The 10,244-nt window shown below is 37.7% G+C and overlaps 1 long non-coding RNA gene across 1 annotated transcript in view; it reads left to right on the top strand.

The window, feature by feature from the left end:
- The first annotated feature begins 3,902 nt into the window (after positions 1 to 3,902).
- LOC148224759 (uncharacterized) overlaps positions 3,903 to 10,244 on the top strand; it is a 23,073-nt gene continuing 16,731 nt past the window's right edge. The window contains exons 1-2 of the long non-coding RNA XR_015801342.1: positions 3,903 to 4,371; positions 6,778 to 6,803. This is a non-coding gene — a long non-coding RNA (uncharacterized LOC148224759). The remainder of the gene's footprint in view (positions 4,372 to 6,777; positions 6,804 to 10,244) is intronic.

Below are 10,244 nucleotides of genomic sequence, written 5' to 3'. Positions count from 1 at the left end.
GGTTTATGAATAGTGGAATAGCTTATTGACGGGTTCAAATAAAGTCTCACTGTTCTTCCAGGCTCATCAGTCACATCCTTGTGGGTGAAAGAGTGATCACTTTCTGGTTGGTGGTGAGTTTTTCAGCAACCCCAAGGAGACACATCATTTTCTAGTGCAGTCTCAGACATGAACTCTCTGCAAGGGGTTTCTGAAATGTGAGTTTTCAAGACCAGTGCTTAACTGTAATAAGCATGTGCCACTGCTTCCAGTCACATTTACAACTGCTGGTCTATCCCAGCAATTATTATTTTCAGATCTTCTGGATATATTCATGCCTGCATGTGCAATCCTTCCAGAGAAGGAGGATACTACAGAATTCCTCTTTGGTCTGGTTGACAGCCCTTTGTGTGAGCTCTTGGTGGTGTGACCAGGCCAGCATATACAAGGGTGGTGCAGTGAGTGCTGACTTTTTGAAGGAGCACATCAAATGCAGAGGTTTACCAGTGCAGAGTAATGAGGCATAGCCCTGGTTGTTACACTCATGCAGAAACTGTGAACTTGAAACAGTTCCAAGAGCAAGAAATGTGCATAACTTGTGGGAGATATTGGACTAATTAGACATTGAATTTCTTCTCTGGACTACTTCATATGGCTCAGAGAAGAGCACAAAGACCTTCATTTCCCTTGTATTGTTCCCCATGTCAACTCAAATTGTTTTATATGTTTAAAATAACATTTTATTGAAATTTTGCTAAACGAACAGAAACAGGGGCAACTTCTAACATTTCCAATTAACAACTCCCTGTGTGGCAATGAGAAGAAGCAGATCACATGCCAGTAGAATCCGCCTTTGACTTATCTATTGATAGACATGCCAAGATTACTCAGGCCACTGAAGGAGACAAATGAAATAAAAATACACTTTTTTTTCCCTGGTCATTTTACAGTGCAAAAGAGAAATCACAAAATGATTTGCTGCTCAAAAAGAGTGCATTAGTTATGCATTGCAAGGGATCTTTTTTATGTATTTTGGGAGGAGAGGGAAAGATGGCAAGAAAGCCACTGAAATAAGCAAAATCTGTCATGGTATTAATTTTCAAAAAAACATTCCCAACAGAGAAGGCCCATAAAGCTTCCAGCTGTGTCTCATAATCATTGTGATTATTGACATTCTTAAATAAACATTTACAATTTTCAGCCGTAGTTTTATAATTGGTTTTATTTTTTATAATTTTTTTTCTTTTAATTACACTCTGCACCATAAAGCTGGTGAAATCTGTGTACATTTCTCCTTATTTATTACTGGCTATGTTCCTTTCTGTTACCACATTCCCCTATCTTGCCATAGATTCTCTATCCCACCTCTACCCAGGATACAGGTTACTTTCAATCCTGTCCTGCCTGGTAGGTGTTCCTGGTTTCAGTTGATGTTGCTCAAAATAAAGCTTCTATTCAAGTAAGAGAATTGTACCGTGCACACTTTTCATTTGCCATATTCGGCCGGAGACTTTCAGCATTGCATTCTTTGTAATGTAAGTCAGATTTCGTTTGTCAGTTATGGTACAGGAGTTATTCTGGGGAAGTCCACCACAGAAGCCGTGATAAGAAATAATAAAACATGTCAAACTCATACAGAAAAGGGTCTAATCAAATGTGACTTAAAAGAGTTTATATAGAATCTATTTTCACCTGGAGCTTGATGGGCTGACAGTAATGATTATATGTACTTGAGTGAAGAAAGGTTCCAAAGGGTGTACTGTTATTCCATCTTGCCAGTTGAAATACAGTGAGAGGGAGAAAAGATCACATATTTATGGATTTGTAAATAATGTGAATAGTTTCTTATTACCAGTTCAGTCTTTTTCTCCAAATAACACAGGATCTTCCATGTAAAACTGAAATTTGATGTAGTTGCAAAAAATAAGGTTTTTGGCATGAAATGTCTGCCAAATTCTGCGCAGTGCTATCTACATTTTAACAGTAATTCCTGCAGAAATAAAGTTATATGTAAAATTGCATGCAAAGCCTCACCTTTAAAAATTTTCTCCTTTTGGACTCTGAAGCAGTAATTTTTCCTCAATCTGCTTATGCTTGAGAGACTACAGTTACAGAGAAGGTTGTGGTTAAGACAGAGAAATGTGGCTCCCTGTCACAGCAGATGTTTGTTTGGATTTCAGTCCTCATAATGTGAGAGACAGAGAAGTCTGTGGAACAGTACTTTATTTTACCAGCCTCCAGAAACAAGATTTATAGCCATAAATAAAAAGCTACTAAATAAAATCTATAAGATCTGAGGATTATTAAAACCTAATGGGTAGATTTGGCCATTTGCTTCTGATCTTCCCTTTATTGATTCCATAGTTTTATTGATTCCTTTTATTGATTCCAGGGGAACTTCTGGACTCACACTGGAGATGCACTACATGTATCCATAACATTACAGTCTAAGCTCTGCTTTAGGAGGTGTATTTATGGTGGGACAGAAGACTTTTTTCACACAGTGAGCAAGAGTGTTTCAGGCCCCAGAACCACTGTGCCTGGCAGGTGTCTGCTGAGTCTCTCTGGTCAGATGGAGGGAGGGGAAGTGGGGGAAACTGAAAAGCTGTCTCATTTCAGAGCAAGTAAAGAATGTCAATATTCCTGGGTTATGTGTATGCAAGAGGTAGGAGACAGAAGAGCTTCTGTGGCTGCCAAGAGGATAGATTTAGAGAAACTGAAAAGGAGAGAGAACCCAGAAGAGGAAGCTCTGGAGTTCATCCTTTGTCAGTTATGATAGAGTCCCCTCTTCCTCTGCTGTGGACAGTTGGATATATATGATGGGAAAATCTGAATAAACTGGATTAAGAATTAGAAAATCAGCTTCAATCGGCCAAGAAAGGAGGGGCTGCCTCCGTGAGCAGTGGCAATTGAAAGATACAACAGAAGCTGAAAATTCAATGTCATGTGCTCTGGAAGAGATTTGCCTTCTTACCCCCTTCTACCCTCCCCTCAGTCTCATACATATTTATCACAGTTCCCATCTGATGCACAGACTCTTCCTGCCTTGTCCTAGAAAATCCTGACAAGCTGCTAGAACATCTTCTGCCCCAAGCTGCATTACACTTGTAGAAATTTGTCTCGTAGTGGGGAGGTGAAAATGCTGCTTAGGATTTTTATTTTTCCTGGAAAGAGCAAGGCATTCATTTTGGCTGAGGGCCAAGGCTGGAACACTTTCTATCCTTGAGTAGGACTTTTTTAGAATGATGGGAAAGAGGCAATGGCAGACTGAAAATACAGTTTCCTGGGCATGCTCCTTTTGACTCTCAATGGAGACTCCTGGAGGAGCAGATGAGGTTATGTGGTCATCAACTTTCTTCTCAGTTGATTATTTTTCTATTTTTTGAAAAAAATTTCCTTTACTCAGCTGAGCTAAAACAAAGGGAGTTTCTCTTTCATTTAAAAACATTTTTATTATTTCAGGACAGGTAATATTGTTAAGGGTTCACTACTAAATTTTAACAGAATTATAGCTGTTACTTTTTTCTTTTTTTGCTATAGATCTCAGTGTCTTATCACAACTTGCATCCTTGGAACTAGCATGTCATTATAGTGCTCTGATTTATCCACTTTTTACTGGGCTGGCTCTTAGTCCACATAAATATCCTTTCATTTCATGAAGTTACATGTTTGCCCATCTGTGCGTTTGAGGAGCAGTGATAAAGCCAGGATGTCCTGGAATCACCTTTGATGCTTTGTGTGGCTGGAGCTGCTGTAAGGACGCAGTGCTTGCCATTGCCCTTCTCAAACAGTGCCAAGGCCACAGAAGGAGCTTGCTGTAAGAGAAGTCACCATAGCAGGAACTTGAGATAAGCACAAAAAGGAGGAATTTTCGACAGGAAGGTGCTAATTCCAGGCCTGGTGGAGGTGAGATCTGGTGAGCACATGCTGGTTAATGTGTAACAGGCTATAAAAAAAGAGGAGATGGGGTCACTACTGGTTGGCATCAGTTGTGTGCAGCTGTCTGTAACTCTCTCTTTCAGACTTTTCCTCTCATGGATCAAGCAGTTAAAGGTGACTCCTGGGTTGGAAACAGATTAGTGGGGAGAGGGAATGTGTCCAATGACCTCAGCCATGTCCTTAGGAGGCCCAAGCACATATTACCTCTTATCTCTTTCCAATTTGTTCCAGACTTTTCTGTGATGAGGAATGTAGGGTAAAGTGCAGGAAAAAGCTCTTATATCAGTGACCAAAAAAACCTCAGTGACCAAAACAAAACTTCATGCTTAAACTGTCATTTGTTTCTGAGCTTTTCTTTCTATCTCCCTACTTCAGCCTGCAACACTTCTTTTAATCACCAGATCCCTCTCCTGACTCAAAGGAAGAAGAAGCTAGAGTCATCCCTTCACTTTGGTAAGAATATCTTTTGGAGCACACTTCATATTTAGGGCAGATGCCATTTCCACTTTATTGAAAACCAGATGGAAGCTAAAGGCTACATTTTCCTTCCTGACCTTCTGCTGAAAAATGCTGTTCTCTAGGGGAGAACAAAGGAGGGCAAAGTGGTTCAAGATATCTCTCTATACCAGCAGAGCTATAATATCAAATATGATGCTTTAAATAAATTGATAAAACCTGGTAATTTACACCCTTTAATGGTTGCTTATATTTCCAGTTTGTCATATATTTCTGTGTCTGTAAGCTGTAAGAATGTAAGTTTTATTTTCAGTTGACATTTCATGATTCATATGTGTACGAACATCTGAAATCCCAAAAGAAATGAAAGAGATTATAAAAACATTAAATGAAATTCCAATGGGCCTGAGCTAATATTTATTCAGACTCCATGACCTTAACACTTCGTAGAATGCCTTCCACTATTATCTCTGCTCTGCACTTTGCAGTACAGTCTGTAAGAGCCAGAGGACGAGTTCAGTTTGCTTGTGGCAAACACTGGCATAGGGACAAGGTGTATGTGGTATCTGGATTATCAACAGGCAGCAGGCAGGGCCAGATTGACACCTACAGATATGTCCCACAGAATCAAGAAAAGCAGTACTTGATAATGTTTTCAGAGATGGTTTCAAATGAGTACTGGCAACCTTTCTTTGAGAAATAAACTATAGATCTTAAATATGTTTTCAACAGGTTGCAAGATTGAAAGATAGTTGCAAGATTGATAGATAGATTGAAATCTCAAAGTATATAGACAGAATAAGAGTGCAGCTGATTGAATGCCCATGAACCAGTGGTACAAAAGAACCTATGTGACTACACTGAACAAAAAGAATTTGTAAATAAAAACACATCACATTATATAAAGAAAACGTATTTGGTGCTTTGGTTATTTCTGTAGGATATTATCAGTATGCATGGTTTATAAATCCCTTATTTTTCTGTCTGAAGTTGATCCTATTAAAAAAAAAACATATTTGTCCACAGATGAAGTAGGCTGCAAGGACTCACTTCAAAAAATTTTGGTTTGGGTTTGGAAAGGAAAAATGTTTCTATGTCTTGTAGCTTCAAATTTGGTACCTTTGATAATTGCTGATAGGGTCAAATTTGTAAATTTCATACTGAAAAAGAAATACTATTCATTCCCTGAACAACTCTCCCTTTATTTACTGATGTTTAGTTTATTTTCTCAGTATTAAATATAAAACCTGAACTTTTAATATTGCTTACATCTAAAATTTCCTTCAGTTTCTTGTTCGGGTCTCACAGTTTATCTTTGTTCCTTCATTCTTTTTCTCATACAAAGTATAAGCATAATCTTTTCACACGTAACTGCATTTAAAAGTATTGTCTGTACCACAAACTGTCTTTACTGTCTTTACAACTGGAAATACTGGACAGCTTTCTTGTCTAGGTTAGTGCTAAAGTCATTAGCTAGATATCTTTTTTTTTTTTAAACCTCTCTATGTCAGATTTCTGTTCAGAGTAATGGGATTCATGACTAGTTGCTCCTGGATCAGGCTTCTTTAACTGTTGACATTTATGGCCAGTTACTGAAGTATGGTTGACAGATTAGACAGCAGGGCTGCCTTAGTTTTTACTCTTTGTTTTCGACTTCTGAAGGAAATAGCAAACTGGATCAGCACAGAAGTAGAAATGGACATAAATTTTGGTCTTTCAAGCAAAATATAGATCTGGATTTCCTCCCTGGATTACCCACAGACTTCCATGGCACCTCTGAGCATCTTTTGAAACCCCTCTGTTCCCCATCACTCATGGTGTTTAAGGATATTTACTTAGAACACAAGAGGCATGACAGCACTGAATTTTAATGTGCTTTGTTCTTTAAGAGGAAAATCTGTATAAGCATAAATGAACATGGAACTTATATTCTTCTCAAAAGAAAATAGAGAAGTGATCAGTAAAGCTCTAATTTTCCACATTTGATGTTGCATAGTCTTTATTAGATATAAAAATATTTTCAGAATTTGTAAGGTTTAGCACATCCAATATTTTGGAGGTCATCTTCTCCTAAAAGAGTGAAAAATTTAAAATATTTTATATTTAACATAAATTAATATAACTGACTCTTGTAACGTCACTTGTAAGGGTATGTATGGGAAGCTGGAGAAGGAAGGTACTCAGGCTGTAAATTCAGTTCCACTCCTCCTTCTTCTCCTTCTTCTTGATCCTCCTCCCCTTCTTCTTCTTCTTCTTCTTCTTCTTCTTCTTCTTCTTCTTCTTCTCCTTCTCCTTCTTCTTCTTCATTATGCTTTAGCTTGGCTAATACCTCTCTACTTCTTTTGAGTGAGATAGAACAGTGCAATTTAACTGACATATTTTTTTTCTTTATTTCCTGTGCAGGATTGAAGGAAAATATGTAGAAAAAGGTAATTTTTCTCCCTTAATAACATTACATCTCTTGTGGTTAACTGCTGATATTTATTTGTTATTTTAGCAATGTTACTGTTGAATGTCAAAAAGCAGTGAAATCTGAGTCATACATTATATGGTAAGCTCTTCTATAGCTCTGTTATCCACAATGAATTCATGCCATTACATCTCTGTCATTTCAGCAGCAGACGTTTTTTCTCAGTAAATACAAGATCATTAAGTAGTCAGATATCTGCCATCTAGTAACTGATGAAATTAAAGATCCCATAGTTTCACCACAGTAATAATAAATAACTTTTTCAATTTTACAGTAGGGTGGATGGATGCCTTTCAACGTAGGACTTGAACAAGTCTGGAAATGAAATATCTTTTGTATTCTGAAGAGTATATCTTATTCCTTTGCAATAGTAAATGCTAGTTTTGCTATCGGGATAATTTTTTTTATATATCTCTGAATGCAAACAGCCACAAAGGCTGGCTGTTTGCTTTTGTTTTGTCTCTGCTTACAAATTAAAGCAGTTTGTTAGGAGGAACTGCTCAGGGCTTCCAAATGGGAAAGAAGTGGCTGAATTTCATCCCTGAGTTCATCACTGAATTGCCCTGCAACTGCAGACAAAGCAGTGAGATGGATCCCACTGTGATGCTGAAAGGAGGTTCTCTACTGACCTGGCCAGGAAAGCTGGTACTCAGGAGTTCTCAGGCCCAAACAGAGGTCAAGCCTAAATACCATGTCACCATGGAGCTAGGAAGTAATTTTCTCCTTTAGAAAAACGTGAATCTTAGACAAGGTTCAGAGCAAATGGAGATGTGTGTTGTGAGATAAAGCCATATGGACTGAAATTCACTATATAATGCTTTCATGGTGCTCCCTTCAGTGTGACTGAGTTACATGGTATTAAAACCGTTATAAATGTGCCTGCTGCCATCTAATATCCATATAAGTGCTACTTAAAGAGAATTTAGAAATAGGATTCTCTTTTTTTCCCTCTTTCTTTGGCTCTGCTAATTACTTAGCAACAGAGCTTCTGCCATTGCAGAAAATGAGGTTGGCAAGACAACATTCTGTAGTTATTTTAGCAGTTCATATATGTTGCTTTTTAATATTCACCCTCTTAAACACTTTCCTCCCCCTAGCCTCAATAAAAATACATATTTAAACCCTATATGTGTCTTTAAGAGTAAAACTTTACTAGGATGAACGTCCCCTAAGTCTGTTGCACTGGACTCCTACATACCTACAGTCCTACTGGGGCTCAAGGACAGCATCTGTAATATAAACCAAATCTGTAACACCAACACAAACCTGAAGCATTTCAGAAACAGACATTGTTGTCAAAAATCCTGAGTTTAGTGACTTGTATTTTGATTTTTTGCACAGTATCAAGGCTGAAGTCTTTGAGATACTACTACTAAGAAAATATATTACCTCTGACTCAAACCTTCACTGCAAATGATCCCAGGTGGAAAGAATCACTCGGTTATAGCCTTTTCTGTGCTCTTGTCCATGATTTCTGCAGACAAGCAGTGCTAACAGGGGCTAGCAAATCTTTTCAGGGGAACTAATTGCAGCCTTCCAGTATCTGCAAAAAGAAAAAGGAAGACAGAGACTGCTTACAAAAGCATACAGTGACAGGACAAAGGGGAATGGTTCCAAACCAAGAGTAGGTAAGATTAGATAGTCAGAAAAAATTCTTTTCTGTGAGGGTGGTGAAGCACTGGAACAGAACCTGTGGATGCCCCACCTCTGAGAGTGTTCAAGGCCAGGTTGGATGAGACTTTGAGCAGCCTGGTTTAGTGGAAGATATTCGTGTCCATGGCAGGGGTTTGGAACTAGATGGTCTTTTATGTCCCTCCCAACCCAGAGCATTTTGTGATTACAAGATTCTATAATTTTGATATAACCATGAATCTGCTGCCTGGTGTTGCGAGAGATCTTTGTAGAAAAGATTACTTCAAATTTCACTCCTCTGATCCTGAGCATTTACTGAAATTGCACAAAAAACCTTAAGATCGTTGATTTATGTTGGAGATGTTATTTTAAACATATATGTATTCCCTTGAATGCAAGTGGATGGATAACTATACAATTTTACTAACATCCTTGCAAATTCAGTTTGGTGCTAATAGACAAGCTGTGCTGTTTTCATGTCAATCATCATTACTACTGGTATGAAATGAAAGGTTAGAAAAGTTGCATATCCTCTGCCTAACAGGAGCCAGGAGATGGCAATTTCAGAGGGAGGTGTAAAAATGTTTAAAAATAAAAAATAAGATCCTACATGCCAAATTATTTCCATAGTTACACTTCTGAGCATTCAGTAAGATTTCACAGCTGTCATCAAGAACTAAAATTGGCCTGTATGATCTTTCCTACTGGTTGTGATGGGAGTGAAAGAGAGTGCTCTTGCTCTCAAAATTTGTGAATTTTACAGTGGTCACCACTGTGAAACTTTATTAAAAAAGAAAAAGAATGCTATGAATGCTGTGTCCAAACATAAAAATCCACCATGACTTAGAGGTATGACTTATAATCTCTCTATTATGACTTTCTAAGTCATAACTCAGTGCGCTGGATGCTTCTGTGCAAATTTACCTTGAGTCTCTACTTGGAGACGTGCCATATACACACAATCAAGTCAAACTCTAGCCCTTCCTAGTTTACACCCATTCAGTAATGGTCTAGAAAAGGAATTGCATTTTCTTCACTGTCTTTCTGATGGTACCTTAAGAAAAGGATTTCAAATTGATATGGAAGCATATGGACCATATATTGAAGTTCATCACACTCATGGATATGATGAGGATGTGTTTCAGGAGAACTAGAAAATAACTGCATAAGTGGTTTTCATCTTATCTAACTTTATGCTTTTGTCTCTACTTTCACATGCTTGTTAAAGGTAATGAAAAAAGACAGAGAGTAAGGAGAATACACTGTGCTATGGAAAAAAGTATATCCACATTAATCGTCTTCTGGAAGCATGTAATTCTCTTCGCTGACCTTGGAGGGAGATTAGAAGCTGGATTCATCTTTCCTAATGCAAATTCTGCTGTTATATATACATATCTACATTTCAGTTAGGCTTTCTGTATAGTCAAAAGGGATAAATTGGTGTTTCTTCAAGCGATTCATCAAACACTAGAGACACAAGTTAGGTGAATTAATTTTTCTTTCCATATAAGCACACTAGAAGGTTATGATGTTCTACACTGCTGAGATAACTACATTATAGGCATGCAAAGTCAGGTGAAATAGGAATTTAAGTGAAGCAGAAAATAGGTGACTTGTTTAAATGGAAGATCTTACTTCTATGGGAGATCAATTCAGTACAATCTCTTCAGGTTCCAGTCCACAGTCCATATTCCATACATAAGCAGGTTAATAATGTATATTTGCAACCTTTTTTAAACTCTTTTTCACAATGCTAGTGTGATTATTG

Source organism: Sturnus vulgaris, chromosome 2, assembly GCF_052056855.1.
Source record: "Sturnus vulgaris isolate bStuVul1 chromosome 2, bStuVul1.hap1, whole genome shotgun sequence".
NCBI lineage: Eukaryota > Metazoa > Chordata > Aves > Passeriformes > Sturnidae > Sturnus > Sturnus vulgaris.
Note: the sequence above shows the minus strand (reverse complement) of the source record. Positions and strands in the feature narration are given on the sequence as shown.